Below are 25,098 nucleotides of genomic sequence, written 5' to 3'. Positions count from 1 at the left end.
TGCATCCACACTTAAAGCTATGGGTACCAACAGTCTGCCTAGGTCTCAACGCGTTGGGAGTTTCCGAGACCCCCCAATAAAGGAATGGAATGAGACACATCATGAAGAAGGTTTACTATTATAGCCCTCGGGGTTATTGAAAATGTGTAGGCGCAATCCTGAAGCTTGCCAAAGCAGCTCGTGTCTATCAAATGGTCAAAAAACAAGCCATCTGGCAAGTGTACCTGCCGGCTCCCTGACTCACCCTGAGAAGAAAGGTTAACATTGCCATTCCCAATTGTACCCATCAAGTCGACCCCCTGTTTTTTCCACATGACAGAAAGAGAAAGAAAACGTATAAGTACGTCCTGGCTGTTGTCAGTCGCTACAAGGACGTGGAGCCGTTAATCAGCAAGGAGTCGAGTCGAGTCGCCAAGGCCTTAGAATGGACACTCAGTCGCTTGACCAGGCCAACAAGTCGATCCCGGACATGGACCCGGCTGCATGGGAGCCATGTCACAGCTGTTATCGTAGCATGAAGTCCAGATGAGACATGGCGACCCGGGACCTTATTGAAGCCATGCCATCACTGGAAGATTTAACAGCACTTTAGCCGAGGTTTAGTTTGAACTTCAGTACGACCGAGAGATGGTCATCCCAGAAAACAATCTATATAATGGGTGGTATTCTACTGCGAGCGGTGTCAGTAATCAACAACGAAGTCAGTTGACTCCTTGGTAAAAGACCCATCGAAGCCATTAGAATGTACTCCATGACGACAGAATCGGCTGCGACATGGCGTCCTGGCAAAAACAAAATGCTTAAACGGGTTGTACCAGCCTAGGGAAGTTAAGGAGAGGATGAATGTCGTGCCAAAGACCCTATATGGTCAATGAAAACGTACCATGTCGACTGAGGGTATAGCAAAGATGACGAACCGAATTTGTATTACTTGAAAGGTAAGCCGGTAAGGGATTCATCCGAGAGGAATTACAAATTGTCACTCACGACACGGTATTAACCCCTTCTTATTAAAGATTCGTCTCTGTCTATCATTACTGGCATGTGGAGTCTGGTCAAGAAACGGTTGTTTAGACGCGTCGGATGGATGTCCATGGACGCGATGTTTACTCCACCGTGTGTGTGTCGAGTCATACGCTGAGGGAAATTTGCAAGCTTTAGTCTAGGTCTCAACGTCTGATGGATACGTAAGTCGATTATAGCTCCGAGACCCGAGAATGCACCACCCCATACTCGCATGTCTGCATACAATGTCTGCAAGTCCCGCACGTTCCCCCCATGCCAGCGAACAGGCTGTACCAACAGCATTGAACCGATATATAACCCATGTGTGCTTTGCAAGCTTATGTAACCCAATTGTAAAATAGTCGATTGGCGTGTACAGTGTGATCTAAACTACATAAGAGCATCGTGTTTGTATTTTAGAACATCTTTATTTGGCGCGAAATGCCTCCCCATATTTTCGAAGAGAGAAGGCGGAAGTGAAGTGACTGATTTGTTAGTATAGACAGAGCCCAGCTTAGACGTGCCATTCTATAATGGATGGTGGCTTCCAAAATTTTGCACAGTCCATCAAACTTGTTAGTCATGGTCGGCGTGTTTAAAACTCCCCGGACGCATTATGATTGTATTTATAGAGGATTTCATTCGAGGTGAAAAGTCACCACATGTATTCGACTTTGAGCGACAAGAGCGTTTGGAACCATTCATCCTACTTCCAGTTAAAAACTGGTTCAAGACTTCCTCAGCGCTCATTTCGAATACGTGTATTGATGCATCTATAGATGGAGCTGCGCTTAGGAGGATAGACCTGCTAACAGGATAGACCTGTTGAACCGAACATATGGCATTTTGGTGCTGTGTAGCCCAGTCGAACGACAGGGTTGTGGCCGCAGAAGGCTCTTACCATACCTTTATTTGAATTCCCTTTTAAAAGTATATAGGATTTCAAGTGTCTAGACTGGAGAGATCGACGGCACACCAAAGGGTGTCTCTGGCGAGCCTCGTTATTCTAACCCTGGGAGGCTTACATCTGAAAAATCAAACTATAGTAAAACATCCACTATATGACTACTCCGCTTCTACATCTAACCCATTAGTAAACCTACGTTAATTACAACCACTTCCCCGACAGCTTGCCCCCTCCACTCCCAAATCCTACAAGTGAGTGTACATATGTTGGACATTTTGTCCCTGACGCCTATCCCGTCCTCAGATTTGCAGGCAGACGCTCTACCGCACGGCCACCGCACGAAGACAGTTGGGTTGAATTACCTATTTATAGTTACCGTCATTAACTTAATCTGACATGCGCTTAAGTTATTGCTATGTAGCCTCATTAAATGACCATCTACATTGTAATTATCCTTCATTGACAGTATAATATGTTAGAGAAAACCCATCTCCTTCCTCCCCATCCGGTTTTACATTGTCTATTAAAACGTCAGAGCTGTGTTTTCTGCTATACGGCCCTGGAAGCCTATCCCTCCCCTCTCACCTCCTACCGGTTAGGGTACATACGTTGGTCACAGCCACTGCTCTGGGAGCCTGTCGCCTTCCCTCCCAAATTCTACCCGATAGTGAACCTACGATGATCACAGCCTCTGCTCAGGTGCCTGCCAGATCCACTCCTACCTGGTACTCGCTAGTTAACCTACGTTGATCAGAGTTACTGCCCTTGAAGCATATACTTTCCACTTTTATCTCCTGCCAGGTAGTGAACCTACGTTCATTACAGTCACCGCCCTTGTAGCCTCTGCAGCAGACCTGCTTTATCTCTATGACCGTCCTTGATACAAACCTATAGGCACAGCACCTGTGTAAAACGGAATCTGGATAAGTGGTGATGTGTCATTCACATTTATATGCGTGGACCAGTAATTGTTTTAGTCATAATTTCGATGACATCATAATGTTTCAACAATTATGCAATACACATGCAATAATACTTCTTGCGTGCAAATTCATTGTTGAAGAACAAATATAACATTGTTTGCGATTCACAACAGGACACGACGCCGTACTCTAGGATTTAAGTTTTTACCTTCATGACTTCTTAGCTATATGCATTATCCGACCAGTGAACAGAAACTTACCCTTGCCATGTCCTGTAGGTACATTCACGAACACGCTCGGACACGCAGAAAATATCCGTACACCAGCCTCTGTAATAGACAATAAGATCGTTATCAAAGTGCAAAATCGACATGCCTGGTGACACCACCTCCTGTAACAAACATTCAGGTCGTCATCAAAGGACGATATCTACATGTCCGTGAGACCACCTCGTGTAACACACAATAACGTCTTTATCAAATGACGATATCTACATGCCCGGTGACACCACCTCCTGTAAGACACAATAATGTCGTTTTCAAATGACGATACGTGCCCTGTCACACCACATTGACTGTATAACTTTGTATGGTCAACTATGATAGGGCCTTCCGTGCAGATACATGTCTTTATACACTTTGTCACCCAAATCGGATCTCTCGGTTCAAGTCACGTGCCATGTCTTATGTGTTTCCTGTCTATTTATCTGTTGAGCCACACGTGTTGCACACTGACAGATGGATGCAGTCAAAACCTCCCTGCATTTCTATAAAGTGGATATTATCGAAATGACTAATGAAACGTTCACGCCTACCATACTTCGCCCATTAAAGGTCTGCTTCTCATAGTCTAACCACCTGTTTCAAATACTGTGATAAGCCGATGATTCCAAGAATAATCTGTCTAAAGACCTTAGACTTACATAAACTGTCATAAGAAACAAAAGCAAGAGTTGCAGGATAAGCAGCAATAACATAATAACTAAAGCATCCTTAATATAATCTGAGTGAGACAACAAGCGGGATAGATTACCGCTTAGTAAGGGATGAATTGAGTACTTATTATCAATGTATAAAGACATATTTTTAAATGTATTGGCGAAGGTCATAATATGCTGAACACTATAAAGAAAATGAAATTCGTTCTATGCATTTACATATTCACATCATTTACAAAAATGACTCTTACGTGGAATGCCATCACGTCTGCCAATGTTCATGCAAATGGGTAATTCGAAAAATCCTTAGAAAAATAATTATTTGACGTGTATCTTTTGATTTTACATTGAGCAGGTCGGATCTGTGCAAAACCATTGTTTAATTTCAAAATAGACTATCTATAATGAGGCACCCGAGGCGAGCCACCTCCTCGTGGTGGGTGCTGGGTAACGCCAAGAGCTCGCCGACACCCCCGTAGTGGACCCGGGGGGTATTTGGTCCATCAACCCGTTTGCCGTGGGTTGCGGCCCTGTGTCGGCGGAGGAGGGGATCCTGGTGGTTGAGGGCAATAGGGACCTGTAACCGTGTTCCTGTTGCTCAATACACCACTTTGACCCTGACTTCGCCTAGACGGGTGGTCGAATGAGCCCGGTTCAACCAACCAGCTGGTCACGTCAAGCCCTGTGCGTGGATTATTTATGTAATTGCACAGATTTGATTTTGTACTGTTTCAATTTTGGCCTTGGCTTTTTCATTCACATAACACTTTTAGATTTGAAAACTGATGTTCTGAACTTTGCCTAGAGTCTTATGCCCAGAAGGCGGTGGCTCATGGGCCAATCTGGTGGATCGATTAATTTTGAATTAATCTTCTGCTGGAGTATACCATTCCAGTATCCTTGGTGCTGCCAGTCGGAGAGCCACTGGTATATAGCATTGTCCACGTGATGCTCGGTGGAGGGTGGGGAGCTGGGTTGGTGAACTTTCTTCTACTAACCATGGCTCAACCCAAAAAAACATAAACGAGCACTAGATGAGTGTTTGTCCTCTGACGAGGATAGCGCTACAAACAGATTACCGGATACATGGAGTAGATTTTTGGGTGTATCTTCTACTGACGGTGAACCTCTAAAACTCAATCTATTTACCACATCAAAAGCAGTTTATGGACTTGTTGGGGATGTCCAAGCTGTTACAAAAATTAGATCTGGGTTTCTCCTCATAGAGTGTAAAACAGCGAAACAATCAGCTACCCTCATAGGTACAAAACAGCTAGGAAATACTGCGGTATCTGTTTCTCCACATACGTCTCTGAACAGCAGCAAAGGCATCTTGAGAGACAGAGACCGGTGGCTTGCCCACATTAGTGAAACAGAAATCGCCACTGAACTACAAAATCAAGGAGTCACTCATGTCAAACGATTCACGTTTATGCAAACTGGAGAAAATTTAAATACAAACACTTATTTGATTTCTTTTTCACAGCCGAAACACCCAAAGTATATCAAAGCTGGATATTGTAATATCGAAGTGGAGCAATATATTCCAAATCCACTTCGTTGTTACAAGTGTCAAAAGTTTGGTCACAGTGCCCAATCTTGCAGGAATCGTGCAACATGCTACAGATGTGGTGATGAAGATCATGGAGGTTCTGACTGTTTGTCTTCTCCAAAATGTGTTAATTGTCTTGGAGACCACATGTCTTCATCAAAGTCATGTGAAATCTGGAAACGTGGATATGAAATTATCAAAATCAAAACTCAAAAGAATGTCACCTATCATGAGGCAAAACGTTTAGTAAATGCAGCCTTGCCTCAGTCATCAAGTATAACATACTCTGCTGTCGTTGCTCGCCCTCATGCTAAATCTGTTCTGTCTGTTTCATGCCAGACAGATATCACCTGAGTTAAGTCTGACAAACATACTTTAAGTACATCAAATTCTGCTGTTGATAAGACTCATGCAACATCAGCTTGTCAGACTGACTCACAAACAGTATCTCCTGCAGTGAAAAATCCTAGTCATAAAATAGATTATAGACAAAAATCTGATCGAGTACAAAAGGGATCACGTGATCCTGTACAGGTTTATAACAAGTTTCAACTTTTAGAAGACATGGACGTCACTCCTCATCCCCGTGCGCGAAATAGAAGCAATTCGCCTCGGAAGGGGAAAAGTCGGTCCCCAGTACTAGCACCTGCTATAAAATGAACAATAACTTCTTAATCCAATGGAATTGCAGAGGACTTAGGACCAATTTCAATGAAGTACAATTACTAGCAAAGGATTTTCAACCATCAGCATTTAGTTTTCAAGAAACGTACTTGAAACAAAATGATAAGTTCGAATTGCGTAAATACCATTCTTATCATTCTTTTTACCCCCTGGTGACAAAGCCACTGGTGGATCTTCCATATTGGTGAAACGTGGTATTATTCATAACCCTGTTCCTCTTAAAACCAATCTTCAGGCTGTTGCTGTTCGTCTTACTTTACATATAACCCTTACTCTTTGTTCCTTGTATATCTCCCCTTCTTCCATTCTCCACCAGAATGATCTTCAAGATTTGTATGACCAATTACCAAAACCCTGTATCATAATGGGTTATCTCAATGGACATTCCCCATTATGGGGAAGTTCTGATACCAACAGTAATGGGAAAGTTCTTGAAGACTTTATATTTGATAATAATTTATGTATATTCAATGATGGCTCTGACACATATTTACATCCTGCAACGGGAACATATTCTTCCTTAGACCTGTCACTCACTGATTCAAACATTTATAATGAGTCTGAATGGTCAGTCCATAATGATCTTTGTGGTAGTGACCATTTTCCAACAGTACTTACAGCAATTAACCCTTCCGATGATCCGCCCGTAAAAAGATGGAATTTTTCAAAAGTCAATTGGCCATTATTTCAGGCCACCTGCCTTAAGGAACTTAAACCAGACCTTTTCATGGATGAACCTGATCAAATTAAAATGTTCTCGGACAAACTAAAACGTATAGCAGATGAAACTATTCCTAAGTCGTCTGTAAATCCGAACATCCGTAAACCATGGTTTAATGATTAATGCAAACAGGCTAGGAAAAAGAGGAAGAAAGCAGAGAAATATTTTAGTCTTCATCCCACCGTTTATAAATTAAATAATGTAAAAATCAGTTATGCTAATTTTTAAGCTCGACGGTATTTTCATTACATGAACTTTATACTGCACTATCACAGGCTCACGATACTGCAAGAGTACCTGACGATATCCATTACCAACTCTTAAAACACTTGCCTGAATCATATCTCGAAACATTACTTGGCATTTTTGACCATATTTGGATAACACAACATTTTCCCCCTTCATGGCGAAAAGCCATAGTTGTTCCCATTCCAAAACCGGGGAGGGAGCATACAGATCCATCAAATTACCGACCTATTTCCTTAACTAGCTGCGTTTGCAAAGCCATGGAGCGAATGGTAAATAATAGCTTAGTTTGGTTTTTGGAAACCAGCAATCCGATTACTGATATACAATGTGGTTTTTGTAATAACCGAAGCACAACTGACCACTTGGTTCGTTTGGAATCATTTGTTAAAAATTCTTTCATTAAAAAACAACACGCAGTATCAATCTTTTTTGATCTCTGTAAAAGCAACCTCAAACTACTTGATTCTATCCACCATCAAGGTCTGAGACTATGTCTTGGGTCATTTAGAACTTCTCCTATTGACAGTCTTTACGTCGAGGCCGTGAGCCATCTCTTACTCAACGACGTATAAAACTTTCCTTACAATATACAACAAAACATAATCTAATGAGGTCAATCCTGCATTTAGCTTTAAATTTATGAGGATCTATACAATAAAAAGTCTTCTCTTGTTCCGCCTCCGGGACTTAGAGTGAAACCTTTTCTGTCTGCTTGCGGCACTAGCTAGCCAATGTATCTCCCTCCCCTCTACTTTCGTCTCCACCTTGGCAGTTAGTTAGACCCGAAGTTGACCTAACACTGACGAGTTTTAAAAAATCAGAAACAAATGAATTACAATATAAACAAGAATATAATCAAGGATGGTGGCGCCGTGGCTTGTGCCACTGTCATTGGATCCAGAACAATATCTTTCAGATTACCAGATAATAGTTCTGTTTTCACAGCAGAAGCCAACGCTATATTAACGGCTCTTAAACATATTGAAAGACATCCTAGACATAAACAGTATATTATCTATTCCGATTCTCTTTCTTGCCTCCAGGCAATTAAACTCCTGTCATGTAAACATCCACTTTTAATAGAAATAATTGAATTATATAATAATCTTGCTACTGGTCAATACGACATCGTCTTTTGTTGGTTACCAAGCCATGTAGGCATTTCTGGCAACACAATAGTCGATCTTGCTGCCAAGGCAGCACTCAAAAAATCTGTGACTCCACTTCTTATCCCATACACTGATTATAAAGCTACAATTAGATCGTATATCCGAGATCTGATGCAAAAGAGGTGGGACACCCAAGTGGGTGTAAATAAATTACATGCAATAAAACCTTATATTGGTTATACCAACTTGGGTTTTCAATCCAGATTTGAGGAGGTCATTATGCGGCGATGTCGTATTGACCATACGAGATATACTCATGAAGACCTTTTGAAAGGTGAGGATCCTCCGTTCTGCATCCCTTGTGATGAAAGAATCACAGTCAAGCATATCTTGCTTGACTGTGTTGAGTATTCCATCACAAGGGATCAGTATTTTAATTCACAAAGTATGAAGGATCTTTTAAGCAATATTAGCCCTCATTTAATTATTCCATTTTTACAGGAATTAGATTTATTAACTAAACTGTAAATAGATAAATATTTCAAAATTGGAAGATTAAATTAGTAACTCAAATCGTTAGTGGCTGTACCCTCAAAGGGGGTTGAAGTACCGTAAAATAATTGTCCTCCTGAGAGGGTACATAAGTCCAAAACATTTGAAGTAAACTTCAGTTTCCCAGCTGTTTAATCGTAGAATAAGTGTGTTTTTACTTTATGGCTAGATTTGTCTAAATTGCTAACAGCTGAAGGGATGATGTAAATCCAACTAGGGTCCATGCAGAAAGCAAATGTACTGTAAGTTCCCATGGTCCTTAGTATGGTGATCTACCTTCAGTTGTTGACAACCTATAGCTCATTTGTATATTGTACTGTCCTCTATAGATACATTGTTTTAGGTCTATTCACTAGTTTTACATTCTACTCTGTGATATTCTAGTTAGTGTTACTGTCCTTCGTCGACAGGGTTTAACAATGTATGCGCTATTAATTCATTTGTATTTTCATAATTACTCGTTCTCGTCACGATATGGCTGCAATATTGCCGATGTGACGTTAAATATCAATTCACTCACTCACTACCTATAATGAACAATTACATATGTCCGAGAATAGAGATTTGGTCAAAATCGACCTAATAGCTTTCGAGATATGGACTTGGAAGCGAGCATGGGGTTGGTTTGGGGACACAACTGGATGGTGAAGGATCCCTGATGATCAAAGAGCCAACTGAAATGATCTTGATGTCTTGCTTCACGAAATGTGAAGGTCATCAAGGTCCCTTACTGAAGGAAATATGCAAGGAATCCAACAGAGGCAGGGATACGAAATCACAATGCAGAGCCGCAGAACTCCACACCACAAGCCCGTACCCACAACTGATCCTGCTACCTGGGACTGATAGCTACGTTTCCAGTTTAATGAGGTTATATCCTGGGATCGCCTCATCCTCACCAAGCTTGGCTCCATATATAGAGGGGCGGTGGGGTAACCTAGTGGTTAAAGCGTTCGCTCGTCACGCCGAAGACCCGAGTTCGATTCCCCACGTGGGTACAATGTGTAAGGCCCATTTTCTGGTGTCCCCCGCCGTGATATAGCTGGAATATTGCTAAAAGCGGCGTAAAACCAAACTCCCCCCCCCCCTCCATATATAGATCCATACATACACGTCTTCAAACCAAGCGCCGAGGAAGTCTGGAAACAGTTTTGGCTCTATATATTTCTCCAGTCAGTTTACTTCCGCTTACACGCTTAAAAAGGTCGGAGGATCGAGAATCAATTGCTTCATTCTGTGTTATTTTGCGAGTTCCAAGAGAACAAAACGAAATTGCTCTTCTGAGATTTTGCTGTCCATGAGCGTGGAGGAATATGATTTTCTATCGTCTTATGCTTTCATTCAGCCAGAACTCTGATTTCGTCACGTTTCATTGCTTTGCATTGCAATCTACGAGACACGTACTTGAGTGCCAATCCGATCAACCCCGTGCCTCTGGCTGTGATTTCAATGCTCATCACCATGGGTGTGGTGATGATGATGGACAACCATCTGATGCATGATCCCATGCTGGTCGCTATCAGGGCGATGTCGATGCCCTTCACATAGTTGACGAATAGTTGATCGAACCATGACCCATTTGCTGTTGTTATTGTTGTTCTTGTTGTTCAGGACCAGATTGTATTGTGTGTTTTCTACGAGACTTCTGGTCTCTACATCATCTAAATTGCCTAGGTTTCCACCTCCTCCGCAGACGAATTCCGTTCGACTGTAAGAATTGTTTCTCAATTTTAACCTGAACATCTTGCCTTTGACACCAGGTTCGTCAAAGCCGCACATGTCCCTTAGGTCAGAGATCCCGATGGTAGGACATTTTCTCAGTTGCATGGCAGTTTCCAGACCTTGAGCTTGAGTCATCGTTGTTTGATGATCAGGTATCCCATATTCACGGGAATGTATTAAATGTCCAAAATGGAAACAGTCAATTCCGTGCAGGCACCTTGGACTAATTTCTTGTACTGCGGCAGTGAAAACGATTCAGTTTGAATGTCATTGTATCTTTCAATTTTCTACTGCATGGCTGTCAGCAGGGTCGAAGGGCATCGGCCTTGAACGTTTTCAGTTGTGCTCAGCTGATCAAGCTGAACGAACAAGTCATGATAGACGACGAAGATGGGATATCTCAGACGGTGGTGCTTTGTGGTCGTATGTCACTGTGTTTCCCCAAGGTTTTACCGAGCCTGATGAATCTTTCCCTGGCCTTTAACGTCATCCTGCCGTTTGACTTGTTGAGCTTGAGGCTGGCTCCAATTGGTCCAAGAATTTGGTTGTTCAGCATGCAAACGCTGTAATAACCGTTGGACAAATCATGGGGATTTCCATCGATGAACAGCCTCTTGTGGATCTGATGATGGACCATCATGGGTAAAACGTGATGTGACGGAGCATGATTTCAAGCCGACCCGACGCGTTGTTGAACATGTGCAGTAGTGGAACAGGCTTGCGCTTGTGATTCCTGGAAGCATGACATACATGTTACACATATGTGAGACACTATCGTATATACGCTATGAACACGCAAATCAATGTCAATCTTGCTTACGAGTTCGAGTGGTTGTGGCATGACATTGAATCACATGCGACGCCATGAGCTGACTCAGTGTTGGCTACCAGATCAGAAAAGTTGGGCGTCAATCCCAATGTCAACATCTCAAAGAACGTTGCAGCGGCAGTGGGCGAAACGGGATCTTGGCCCCAGCACTGGAAGTTGGACACCTGCAGTGGCGGCTGCCTCCTCCATATCATCTGCAGGAGGTCTATCAGCGTCACGTCGATCACACAACGGTACTCGCGGTAGGTGGAGTTGCAGTCGGGTTGTGCCTCATTTGGTTAAGAATTCTTTAGCGGCGACGTACACCAGTCCTACCATGGCGATGGCAAATGTCCACAGGTTTTGCTGAGCCACGTGATCATTTTGACAGCACGCCGAGCAACTACGAGATGATGCTGCCAGGATTCATGGAAGTGATTTGATGGCTCTGCCGGCAAGCTTGGCCAAGGCTTCGCAGAGCGATTTTAGATGCTTTTTGATCCAGTCCCTGAAGTCGTCGCTGATTCCTCATGATAGTAGAGGCAGCGGCGGTGGCATCATTGTTGCCCCTCCTTCTATCAACCAAGGTGGAAACAATGAAGCCCTGCGCTGTCAGAACGCTGGCAATGGTGATCCCTTGTTCTCGGAACAGAATTCCGATCCTGTTGGCCAACGTGATGTCCTCAATCGATGGTTTCATGTGCGTGACTGATTTGAGATTGAAGGGCTTCCCGGTGGGTGAAAGCGGCTTACATTTAAGCAGATCGTTTGTGCAGTCGCCTCAATGCAACGTCTGCTGATCTTGTTGTCGTAATCGTTCACTTGTTACGAGTTGTCCAACCCTCGCAGTTCGCAAAAGTCATAAGGGGTGGTATCTTTCATCATGGACAGTATGTGACTCAATCCGTCTGATGCTTCCTTGACGCATTGCGGCACATTTCTCAGATCCATTTCTCGATCCATGGTGACCAGTTCAGTTTGCACAGTTTGGAGGGCTTCACTGGTCTTCGCAGAAAGACCTTGTCAGTTGGAATCTTGCAAATTTAATCCTTCCCAAATGTACCCAACCCCGTGAAGTCTGGCCAGTGATGACAAAGCGAGGGGTTTTCCCAACCAGAGGTTCATAGTGAAGCATCTTCATCTTTAATGTTGATCATGAGAAGTCACAATATGTTGTTCAACGTAATATTTAGCTGGTGGCTGAGCAGGCTAGGCGGCTGACTTTGTGTGCTGGCAATTAGGTGCTTGAATCTGAGCGTGCGGGTTTGAATCTCAGATGGGACTCAAGTACTAAAATTTGTACTTTACTAAGAAAGTGTAATCCCAAATGTGACATATGTTACAGGCTGGAATGCGATCTCACATTCATCGGCTACAGCAACATCGTTTGCACCCCAGATGGTGATGTCAGCTGGAGGTTGACATGGTCACAAGCTCGGAAATGGCCTGGCAGATGCACCACCGTCCGGCTGTCCGTCCTGTACGAACAGGTCTTGTGGCACTGGACGAATATCAAGCACAAGAGTGACACACACACTGTGGAACGTCAACTTGAACATGCCTGTATCAATGAAAGGCATCCTGACCGTTCCCGTGGAGCACTATGAACCATTCGAAAGAGACCGTGAAAAGCTTTTTCAACCCCGAGATTATGAAAGTGGGAGTGCCCAACCAAGAGTTCAGCGAAGACATTACGGCAGTGGGACGAGATAAAAAAAACGTCGGCGATGAAAGCGTCCAAAAAACCAGCACGGTGGGCAAGGATCTCGATCTTGTCACCATGTCACTCAGGCAGTACCTGACCACCATGTACACCCTGTGGTTGGGCATGCAGTCCACAGACGATGATCAACTACACAGCAGCAGACGTCGCATCGACAATGGCAGCAAGGGGATCACCGTCCAAATCACCAAGAAGGCTCACGACAAATTAAACCAGTACTTGCACGTTATGGTGGATACCCAACTTAAAATAGACAATGGACAATTCATGCAAGCCATCTACTGATCGAGACGTGTTCGACCACATCATTAAACTCTGCCCGACTTTGAGCATGAACAAGATGCATGGGCGACTGATTCCGACGTGCAAAGAGTCGATCCAGGAACGTGTCTGCAAGACTGGCTGGCGCTTATCACAACAAACTTAAAGGAGAATAGACGCTGTTCCTCCTGGACGGCTGCATCGCCAACAGGGAAATCGACAAACAATGAGATGCACTCTCAAACCTGGCCTTCTCAGGCCAACACACGAAGCACACCGTTTGGGTGCTGGGGAATTCAAATCGGTGCTGAAATGCCATAATGAAGCTTGCCAAACTCCTGTTGAAAACCAACCAACCCGTAGCGCATGAAGTCCACTAGCTTAAGCAAACTTCTAACATAACTTGAGCAAAGTTCTCGCAAAATTCGAACAAATATGTAGCAAAATGATGTTCAAGCTCATCGTTGCGTGCAACTTGCCTTTCATCTCACTGTGTTTTGCATGCATTGAAGTTTGATTTATTAGGCTTAAAAATCATTTGTTGCAGAGGCTGGTGGTGTTGGCAGCAAAGTCACTACTTCCATGACTACATTCCTGACAAAATTCACAAAATGTCTGCCAAAGACATCAACAAACTGCATACGAGATACAAAACCAGACACAGATACCATAGATACATGCTTCTGGCTCCGGTGACTGCAGTGATCACGACCATAGGTGACGGAGGAAGAAGAAGACGCCATTGATACCGTAACCCCCCAAAAAGAAGAATCTCAAGAAAGTTGGCAGTCGCAAAGGCTGGTTAGTCAAACAGTGAAAGAAAACCAAAACTCATTGTCCATGGATCCTGTACGCAATAGCAGCCATGACGATGATGGCAGCCATTGCTGCAAACGCATTTCTACACAAATGGATGACGGCACCACCACCGGTACCACCAGCACCCATGAAAAATCAATTAGATGTCAACCCTCACGCCATGTTATTACAAAAAACATGCTAACGACTGACTGAAAAACGTTCGTCAATGACACATATTGCGCCACCATGATCACTTTGCTGGCCGTAGGCTATGTGCGCTTGGGCAAAATCATCACCAAACAGCACCCAAGCTCGACTTCAATCTGCAAGACGTGGGCATGCTTGTGTTTGACTTGTGACTGGCGACGGCCACCAAAGACATGCTCGTCAAGCAAGGAATCATTCTGAAAAAAAACCATATTGAAGTAAAAGACATTGTTTGCATACATTGGACATGGCCACGATACTTATGATGCTTAGTGGGGCATTGGTCAGTGCTCTTGCAATTACCCTTTCTCCCGAATGCGAATGTCGGACACAGTCGAAGTGGAAGCAAAACTGCAGGCTATGAAAGCTGACTACGCCCAAAATGCGTTCGTATTTCATCACCTGCGCAACAATCACATCATGGAAAACCTTTGAAAACGTTGACAACGCCATGTGAGAATACTACCTACTCACTAGCAAATGACTCGAACCTCTCGGCAACACATCCACCCTATCTCAGTGTGACAAGCCTTCCGAGGAGTTGCAAGACAGGGAGCTGGGAGTCTTCATGACCGCGTTCATCGTCAAACAATTAGGCTAGACCACTTTAATGTGTGTATGGCCATAGGGCAAGGGGCAATTACATGCGCCATGTAAGACCTGCGGCAAGAAATGCGTCAGTGAATATTGTGGCCTGCACTTAATGTCCGTTCACCTACTACACGTGCGAAATGTGCAGATTTGGCGTGAATGCCATTATCGCCTTTGCAGGGCCCACAGAGCGGAAAATGTCCAAACCCGCATCCTCTAGGGAAGAAAAAAGACTGCCTCAATGAATGCAACCAACTATCGAGTATCAAAATCGGACGTGCGATCCAAAAATCCATGTAAATCGAATGCACGGTGCAAGAAAATGTTTTTATCTATCCAACGTATTGGTGGGACTGCTATTACAAAATATCAAGACATACTTCGCAGCAAGACATACTTCGCAAAATCTATTAGACATTTAAACTTGCAGGTGAAAAACCGATGAGAGGTTTCACCAGTCAACAGTCAAAGAACTGAAAAGTATCGCCATGCAATGCGGAGCGATCGGTTACTCTTGTCTGAGAAAAACTCCTAGCAATGAACCACAACGAAAGAGCGTGTCCTCAGAGAGTATTTCCGCACACGTAAGAACGAACTACTCGAATTGCTGAAGGAAAACCAACCAATGGAACTGGAGTTTGCACCAGCCAGACACGCCATAGGTAAGTATCTGAGAGGATGGAGGATCTCAAACGCCTGATCGCAACCAAAGCCGGCGATTTGATGAAGGAACTGGGAAGCCTCAAATTTCAAATCTCAGTGAAAATGTCGCTGGAAAACAGAGCAGGTTCCGTACCACCATTCCGTATATTATTAAAGGTATCTGTAATGTCTACTTAGCCCGGAGGACCCTGAATGTGGTTATTGCGTAATAGGCCATCGTCTGTAATAGATGCCTTCGGGAATTTTTGACTACATATCTTTGATGACTTTAAACATACCATCATGAATATTACTAGATTATAGAACATAATATGAAAGGTCCTTGTTTAGCCTTGCGAAAATCTAAGGGAAAGCAATGAAAACAACCCTTAGATTTGGACAAATACAGTGGAAGCACTCTAAATCGTCATTCGTAGGGACCACTCAAAATGTTGGCATAGAAAGCGTGCCAGTGTAGACAACATTTCCCTTTTCAATCTCAGAATGATCATCCGTGTGCCGGAATGCAACACAACACATCAATCTTTCGGAACTTATTTATTGTTACTTTGTTACACGCGCTCTCTCGTGAGGGATCAGCTTTCATTCAGTTTCAAGTACATGTACATGCCCATGCAATTGAAAAACACCGCTTGACCGTTACATCCTGTTGAAGATTTTAGGCATTTTTGTCAGCTGATTCCCAAATTGCTATTCTATGTGTCCCGGAACTATTATGCACATTGACCATAAAACGTGTCTAATTGACCCTTCCATGGCCATATTGAGTGCTACTTCCGGGCCAACGTTCTCTCAGTTTCTCAAGCAGTTTCACAGACTTCTTGGCGATTATATGCTTGCCAGGTAAAAGCTGTAAAGCATATTATCAAAAGTTATATAAAATATTGCGTGGACGTGCCAAATAATTTTTCTTCTGGCGATTCCAGAACACTAACTGTTTTGACTGTTGATTGTTTATTTTGGAGTTAAAGCCAAAAACGCCCATAAAGTCCGACATCTTTGCTTGTATGCTGACTTTGGCATTCTAATGTGTGTGTAGTTACAAAATTTTGGGACAAATATTATTTCTGGACCATTTACTCCAGACTCAATTGACTTCATGGCTGACAATGAAAAGGTTAAAAGATGATTGCTTCGTGATTACATCCATCTATCTCAATGCTTGGAGAATTGCTATGAATTCTGCTGCAAAACCTGATATGTAACAATGAATCCTGATCTTATCGGAGGTAATATAAAGAGGGATCCAGAAAGCCGCATGCAGTACAATCCTTGGAGTTGTCAGTGTAAATGTGTGTAAAATCTACATATCGTTCCCGTATAAAATCCTCAGGCATCGCTCTCACAAGCGTTGGATTAATATCCTTCTTAACAATAGAACTGAGGTCGTAGCAACGTCCTGACGTAAGGGAGTAACGAGGAGCATTAAGAAGGTGAAGATAGATCTACTGGATTCAAATTAAGAACACCATGTTGTGCTGCCAATTTCAGAATGTTTAAACCAAACAGGATCTTGCTATGAGACCAACCACCCGTGACGTACTCCAACCAGCCATGACGTATATCGTGAGTAAATCATAGTTACGCGTATCCTTTATGTACTTAAAGTATTTCAGGAACATATTTAAAGACTACCAATCCTCACCTTGTTTGGATTGTTTTCCTCGCCCATTACCTTTGTCCAATCTAATCTGAAGGAGTGCGATGCAGCAGCCGTCAAGTGTGGACATTTTTTCAGCTAAGCTAATACAGTTGTGGAACTTCATTTTTAATTTACGATTTAAAGAATTAGGACATATATCGGAGACAATCATTGTCAATATGATGATAATGAATGCTTTCAGAGTGCGTCACCACTTGCACTACCTTATGACCGTAGTTGTTTGTACAGTAACCGCTCTTGAAATATGACGTGAAATTCGCATTTGCACGATTTCATAAAAATAACAAACACACAACACACACACATACCAAAAAACAAAACAAGAAAAAAACCACTAACAACTGTGTGATGGTCAAAGGCCAAAATTAATCGCCTACAGTGATTTATCGACCTCCTTGACAACCGTCAAAATGAAGAATGACAATCCATGTACCTGTATGGAGCTAATGCGTTGTGCACGTGCATTCCACGCATGTCTTAGGGGTGGCGATAAAGAGAAATGGTGGTGCGTTCATATGCTGTCTGTCTTTGAAAAGTGTATTAACTCTTGTACCTCCTATCCGAATCTTCAGGTTCCGCTGCTTTTTAGCAGCGCAAATTTCTCAAACTATATACTCGTGCAACCTTCCTGCCACACCCTTGAATGATTCATGAAATGTACGCACTGAAATATTTATGAATGATATGAAATATGTCCGACTTAAAAGGAGTGAAATATAGACTCATTGTTAAAGATTGAAGTTGATTCGTTATACAGATGTAATGTTGTTTTGAACTCTTAGCGGTTTACATTTATATTTCCTAAAATGGTAGGTAACCGCACGTAAAATCACCAAACCAAGCCCACAGAACGTGAGAAAAAGACCCCATCGGTCCCGTTAGAGTTTTGTTAACAAACATTCTAGCTGAATCTGGGCAACACACGTATGTTAGCTATGTTGTTTGTACTTTAATTTTTTTTTCTCATGATTTCTTAAACTATCACATCATGCCATTCACGATAATGTACTCGGGATTAGTTTTATAGAAGGGAACCTCACATTGGGCAACACACTGTTATTATGTTGTTTGTACTTTCAATATATTTTCTCATGGTTTCTTAAACTATCACATTATTTTATTGAAGAACCGAAATCATTCCACGTGTTCTGATTGATTTGTCGGTAACATCAAGCAATGCGAGGGATGGAGGACAAATCTACTTGGAAGGTACGAAAAAAGACGAGTGGTGACTGAAGAAGGAGTTCCAAGTCTGTCAGCGTGTCCACCTACATGGGCCGATCTCGGAAAACACGCTGAACTCCCAAACTTCTACCAGTTTCCCCACACATCAACAAGAACGTAGCCATGTCGAATTTCCCTGAAACGCCAGCCTTAACCAAACTCAGGTCCAGTGGAACCTACCATCAATATTCAACTGAACTCAAATTACTTTATGGTAACTTAGACTTGTTCAACATCCAAAATTAAAATATACTCATACACACGTACACGCGCGCACACGCACACACACACACACGCATGTGCACACACACATACACACACACACAAACACACACACACATTCTGCTGTGACTGGTTACAGGCTGCCATCCTATGTGTGTTGCCATGACTGTTCACAAACGGCCACCTTGTGTCACTGTCTACAAGCTTCCATCCTGTTTGTGCTGCAGTAACTTTTTACAAATTTCCATCCTTTGTGTTCTGCTGTGACTGTTCCATAATCCTGTGTGTGTTGTCAATGTTTTCAATTGGCCATCCTGTTCGTGCTCCAAGGACTGTTTACAGGCAGCCATACTGTGTCTGCTGCTTATAATCGGTCATCCCTTGTGTGCTTGTGTGACTGTTGATGGACGGTCACCCTTGGTGTGCTGGTGTGACTGTTTACAGACGAACCATCCCCTGTGTGCTGGTGTGACTGTTTTGTGGGCGGCCATTCTTGGTGTGCTGGTGTCACTGTTTACAGACGGCCATCCTGTGTGTCCTGTGATTGTTTACAGGCTCCCATCCTATCTGTGTGATGTCGTGACTGTTCCTAGACGGCCATCCTCTGTGTCCTGCAGTGACTGTTTACAGACTGCCACTCTATATGTGCTGTAGCAGGTTTTAGGCTGCCATCCTATGTGTAATGCCGTGACTATTCGTAACGGCCACCACCTGTGTCGTGCAGCGACTGTTCACAGACTACAAATCTTGTGTGCTGTGACTCTTTACAGACGGCCATCCTGTGTGTGCTGTTTTGACTCTGTACATGCTTCCACCCTGTGCTTGCTGTGACTATTTACAGGCTGACATCCCGTGTGTGCTGTGACTGTTTACAGATTACCATCCTGTGTGTGCTGCGGTGACTCTTTACAGGCTGTCATCACGTGGGTGCTGTGACTGTTTACAGATTACCATCCTGTGTGTGCTGCGGTGACTGTTTACAGATTACCATCCTGTGTGTGCTGCGGTAACTATTTACAGGCTGCCATTCCGTGGGTGCTGTGACTGTTTACAGATTACCATCCTGTGTGTGCTGCAGTGACTGTTTACAGATTACCATCCTGTGTGTGCTGCGGTGACTATTTACAGGCTACCATCCCGTGGGTGCTGTGACTGTTTACAGGCTACCATCCTGTGTGTGCTGCGGTGACTGTTTACAAATTACCATCCTGTGTGTGCTGCGGTGACTATTTACAGGCTGACATCCCGTGGGTGCTGTGACTGTTTACAGATTACCATCCTGTGTGTGCTGCGGTGACTATTTACAGGCTACCATCCCGTGGGTGCTGTGACTGTTTACAGATTACCATCCTGTGTGTGCTGCGGTAACTATTTACAGGCTACCATCCCGTGGGTGCTGTGACTGTTTACAGATTACCATCCTGTGTGTGCTGCGGTGACTGTTTCCAGAAGGCCATCCTGTGTGTGTTGCGGTAACTATTTACAGGCTGCCATCCCGTGGGTGTTGTGACTGTTTACAGATTACCATCCTGTGTGTGCTGCGGTGACTGTTTAGAGGCTGCCATCCCGTAGGTGCTGTGACTGTTTACAGATTACCATCCTGTGTGTGCTGCGGTGACTATTTACAGGCTGACATCCCGTGGGTGCTGTGACTGTTTACAGATTACCATCCTGTGTGTGCTGCGGTGACTATTTACAGGCTACCATCCCGTGGGTGCTGTGACTGTTTACAGGCTACCATCCTGTGTGTGCTGCGGTGACTGTTTACAAATTACCATCCTGTGTGTGCTGCGGTGACTATTTACAGGCTGACATCCCGTGGGTGCTGTGACTGTTTACAGATTACCATCCTGTGTGTGCTGCGGTGACTATTTACAGGCTACCATCCCGTGGGTGCTGTGACTGTTTACAGATTACCATCCTGTGTGTGCTGCGGTAACTATTTACAGGCTACCATCCCGTTGGTGCTGTGACTGTTTACAGATTACCATCCTGTGTGTGCTGCGGTGACTGTTTCCAGAAGGCCATCCTGTGTGTGTTGCGGTAACTATTTACAGGCTGCCATCCCGTGGGTGTTGTGACTGTTTACAGATTACCATCCTGTGTGTGCTGCGGTGACTGTTTAGAGGCTGCCATCCCGTAGGTGCTGTGACTGTTTACAGATTACCATCCTGTGTGTGCTGCGGTGACTATTTACAGGCTGACATCCCGTGGGTGCTGTGACTGTTTCCAGATTACCATCCTGTATGTGCTGCGGTAACTATTTACACGTTGACATCCCGTGGGTGCTGTGACTGTTTACAGATTACCATCCTGTGTGTGCTGCGGTGACTGTTTACAGATTACCATCCTGTGTGTGTTACGGTGATTATTTACAGGCTGAGATCCCATGGGTGCTGAGACTGTTTACAGATTACCATCCTGTGTGTGCTGCGGTGACTATTTACAGGCTACCATCCCGTGGGTGCTGTGACTGTTTACAGATTACCATCCTGTGTGTGCTGCGGTAACTATTTACAGGCTGACATCCCGTGGGTGCTGTGACTGTTTACAGATTACCATCCTGTGTGTGCTGCGGTGACTGTTTCCAGAAGGCCATCCTGTGTGTGTTGCGGTAACTATTTACAGGCTGCCATCCCGTGGGTGCTGTGACTGTTTACAGATTACCATCCTGTGTGTGCTGCGGTGACTATTTACAGGATGCCATCCCGTGGGTGCTGTGACTGTTTTACAGATTACCATCCTGTGTGTGCTGCGGTGACTATTTACAGGATGCCATCCCGTGGGTGCTGTGACTGTTTACAGATTACCATCCTGTGTGTGCTGCGGTGACTATTTACAGGCTACCATCCCGTGGGTACTGTGACTGTTTCCAGATTACCATCCTGTGTGTGATGTAAATGTTTACAGATGTTACCCTGTGTGTGCAGCTGTGAGTGTTTGCAGGCTGCGACCCTGTATGTACCCCGATGACTGTTCACAGACGGTCGTCCAGGGTGTTCTTACTCATCTTAGCCAGTACTGGATGGGTACCAGGTAAAATGAGATGGGAATATGACTTAATTCTCCAGCACCGACAGTTGGTTCGTATACACCTTCTGGGACTGAGATTTGCTACCGTAATAAAGGGCTTTGAACCTGATATTTTGCGTGGAAAACGCCAGTTGCATACAAATGAATTGTTATCACTGATATATCAAACAACTAATTCGCGTGGCAAAGTGTCGCAAGTTAGGAGTGTCGAAAAACTGTACTCACTCACCCACCCACCCATCCAACATACTCACTCACTCACTCACTCACTCACTCACTCACTCACTACACATTTTCCTATATCGATTGGTATTTTAATCCCGCATTGTTTCAAACATGGACATATACTAGTCAAAGAAAGAAACATATAGCTGAAAATTGTTATCAATTTATACACTTAAGGATCAGTAATACAGGGCAGTCATGAAGAAAACCTGAGTGAACATAAACGGTCCAAAGTCGCAAGAACCTGTGCGTCACAAATGACAAGTGTTCCAAGGTCGAGGTCGCATAGCAGTCGGTATCTTGTGTGGCCACTATTAGCATCAATGGTTGCTTTGCACCGGCGCCCCATAGACTGGACCAGATTCAGGATGAAGTGCCTGGGAATGAGTTGGTACTCTTCTCTCAAGGCCACAAGCAGAGCAGGTAACGCATGTGGCTGAGGGTCCCGCTGTCGAACACGACGATCCAATTCGTCCCACAAATGTTCAATAGGGTTAAGATCATATGATCGCGAGGGCCATTCAAGAACCTGAACATTGTTCTGGGCAAGGAAATCCCTGGTTATCCTTGCTGTATGTGGCCGAGTGTTATAATGCTGAACAATGCCATTCTGGAGGTTCTTGAAACGAAGGACGTCAGGCATGATGATTTCATCAAGGTACCGTCGAGCTGTCAAATTCCCCTGGACCTGAAAGAGATCTGTCCTGCCACTGTATGAGATGCCAGCCCAAACCATGACACCTCTACCACAAAATCTGTCCACTTCCTGTACACAATTTGCAGCGTAGCGTTCGTTACGACGTTGATATACACATGCTCTTCCGTCGGGACGTCGCAGCATGTAACGTGACGTATCACTGAAAGTAACAGTTCTCCATCTTTGCAATGGCCATGGGAGATGTTGGCGACATCATTGTCTGCGTTGTTACCGATGTTGACGTGTAAGGACAGGTCCTCGCAAAGGTCCTCTGGAACGAATATCAGCCTCATGTAGGCGGTTCCTCATAGTCTGATAAGAAATTGTTCGGAGTCCTGGCACTACCGATGTTGTGGAGGATGCTGTGGTGAATCTGTTCCGCAAATGTCGAAGCCGAACACATCTGTCCTGAGCGGGCGTGGTCATACTGGGTCGACCGGCGATAACGTGTTTGAACCTTGCTGCTGGTAGCCAGTTCAAAGTCTTGTTATGGTACTCTGTGACACATTCAGTTGCCTTGCAATCGCAGACTGAGACTCCAAAGCCTCCAAATGACAAATCGCATTGTTGCACTTAGCCTCAGCAAGTCTAGGCATGCTTGTTAATTGACACAAGAGCATTGAACCCCACGCCCCACTCCTCCACCCCCGACTTTTCTTGGAAATGGAGCATGGAATGTGCATGCAAAAGGAATGGCATGCATTTTTTCCCGTTCACAATTTTTCGCAAATTGTGCTCAGTGACAATGGATTCAAACTCGGAATTCTTTGCGGATGGCGTTCACCATAGATATACTGATTACATAGACACAACCGATTCAAATTTGAAACGTTACATGGAAAAATACTACCTATGAGTTTCTTTCTTTCAGTAATTTATTCAGTCACATTCATTTTCAACACAGTGGCAAGGAATTGAATTTATCAAGCTAGGCATCGTTTCGGGAGATAGTCGCATCATCTTTCGCGCATCGCTGCTGATTGAATCAGATTTCAATAACCAACCACCATTACACCACAGACTTTGCTCCTTCCCCAAGGATTTATGTAAGTTCATTTATTACCCTTAAAATAAACTTGTCGGCAGATTTCCCAGGTTGAACGAACCGTACACCCCATCAAATCTGGCTCAGAGTTCAATCACTAAATATCTCTGCCTTGGCGAAACATAGAAAATGAATGACTGAATGAATAACTGAATGAATGACTGACTGAATGAATGAATGATGTTTGTTATTATTTATAAATTTAGCAACATCTAAGATAAACACAACAATGCGACATTTTATGAAATGGTTTAATGATTGAGTGGCCTTGAAGGGCAAATGTACACGTTAGCTAACACTGATATTTCTTTACAGCCCATTACTCTCAATGGAATCTGTCTGGGCGGAAAGACTGGTTATTTTCGAAACTTGACAATATGTGCTATTTATGCCTCTTTTCTGCTCTTCTGTTGGCTCGAACTGAACGTAATGGGGCAAAAAAAATCCAGATATTTTCTCATAATCACAAGATCAGCATTATGATCCGTGCCCTACAGTGACTTATCAAATAGATAGCCGAGTGGTGAAAGCGTGTGCTCTCCATGCCGAATGTCCGGTTTCTTTTCCCAATATCGGTGTCCCCAACCATTCTTGGTAAAGAAAGCGCAAGACCATTATTCGTTTACTCCAGGTGCACTGACGCCGGTCATGTGGAAAGTGCTACTCGCGAAACATTAATAAGTCGTGACAATTTTAACCAGACTGATTTCGATGACCTTTGTATTAACACTAGATAAAGAAGAGACATCTGAACTTACCCATAAGCTGTGCAAGCAAGGGCTGCAATGACGACGGTGATTGCTAGCCGGCGTTGTGTGTCGGCCATGACGGAGGCGAGGACACTGAGAGAGGGACGTTGTATGGCAGTCTTTATAGCTCCATGTCTCTCACACAAGGAACTAGTATCATTCAAAAGCGGTATCAGTCACAAGCTACATGACTGGACGTTAGTGGTGCATGATGATAAGTTTGTGCAAAAGCGATGCATGGTTAATAAATGCTTCAGGTTGCCTTGACGGCTTTGAATGGGATTTCAGAGGCTTGGAAATTTCGTACTGACAAATGTATGGCAGACAACTTATTGCACCCTGTCAGTGTGAGGCTACGATTGAGACCCGTGCACCGTTATCAAGGTGAAGACGAAAGTGTGGATATTATTAAGCCTCTAGGGAAAGTTATGTTCATTGTTCTTGAAAGTGTTTTATATCAGCATAACTGACTACCTGCCCTAAACAATTAATAAAAAAACATAAAATTGTACTCATTGTTATTTTAATAATTTTCATCATGTATTACAGGCGTATTTAAATGAGTATGCCCCGTGGTGTCAGCCGTTTAATCACCCTCACTACGGTAGTTATATAAACAACTTTACAGCCTAGGCACTAGCTACGTAAAGCTACTAATTTTACAGTGACATAAACAGTGCAAGTCGGACATTTTAGACATTTGCAATGGAAAGGAACATCTGTTGGACATATCTGAAAGGGGAAATGGAACTCTCAATAAAAGTGTTTGTAGAAATACACCACTACCCATCCCAAATAGTCAGCGAAGACAAAGACCTAAACCAG

The 25,098-nt window shown here is 43.7% G+C and overlaps 1 protein-coding gene across 1 annotated transcript in view; it reads right to left on the bottom strand.

The window, feature by feature from the left end:
- LOC137255804 (ephrin type-A receptor 5-like) overlaps nt 1-3,158 on the bottom strand; it is a 42,967-nt gene extending 39,809 nt beyond the window's left edge. Inside the window, exons 1-2 of the mRNA XM_067793345.1 lie at nt 3,096-3,158; nt 2,727-2,815 (exon numbers count right to left, since the gene is read on the bottom strand). The gene's annotated coding sequence lies outside the window, so the exon portion shown is untranslated. The remainder of the gene's footprint in view (nt 1-2,726; nt 2,816-3,095) is intronic.
- Nucleotides 3,159-25,098: the final 21,940 nt, after the last annotated feature.

This window comes from Haliotis asinina, chromosome 11 (assembly GCF_037392515.1).
Source record: "Haliotis asinina isolate JCU_RB_2024 chromosome 11, JCU_Hal_asi_v2, whole genome shotgun sequence".
NCBI lineage: Eukaryota > Metazoa > Mollusca > Gastropoda > Lepetellida > Haliotidae > Haliotis > Haliotis asinina.
This window is presented reverse-complemented; position numbering and strand designations above follow the sequence as displayed.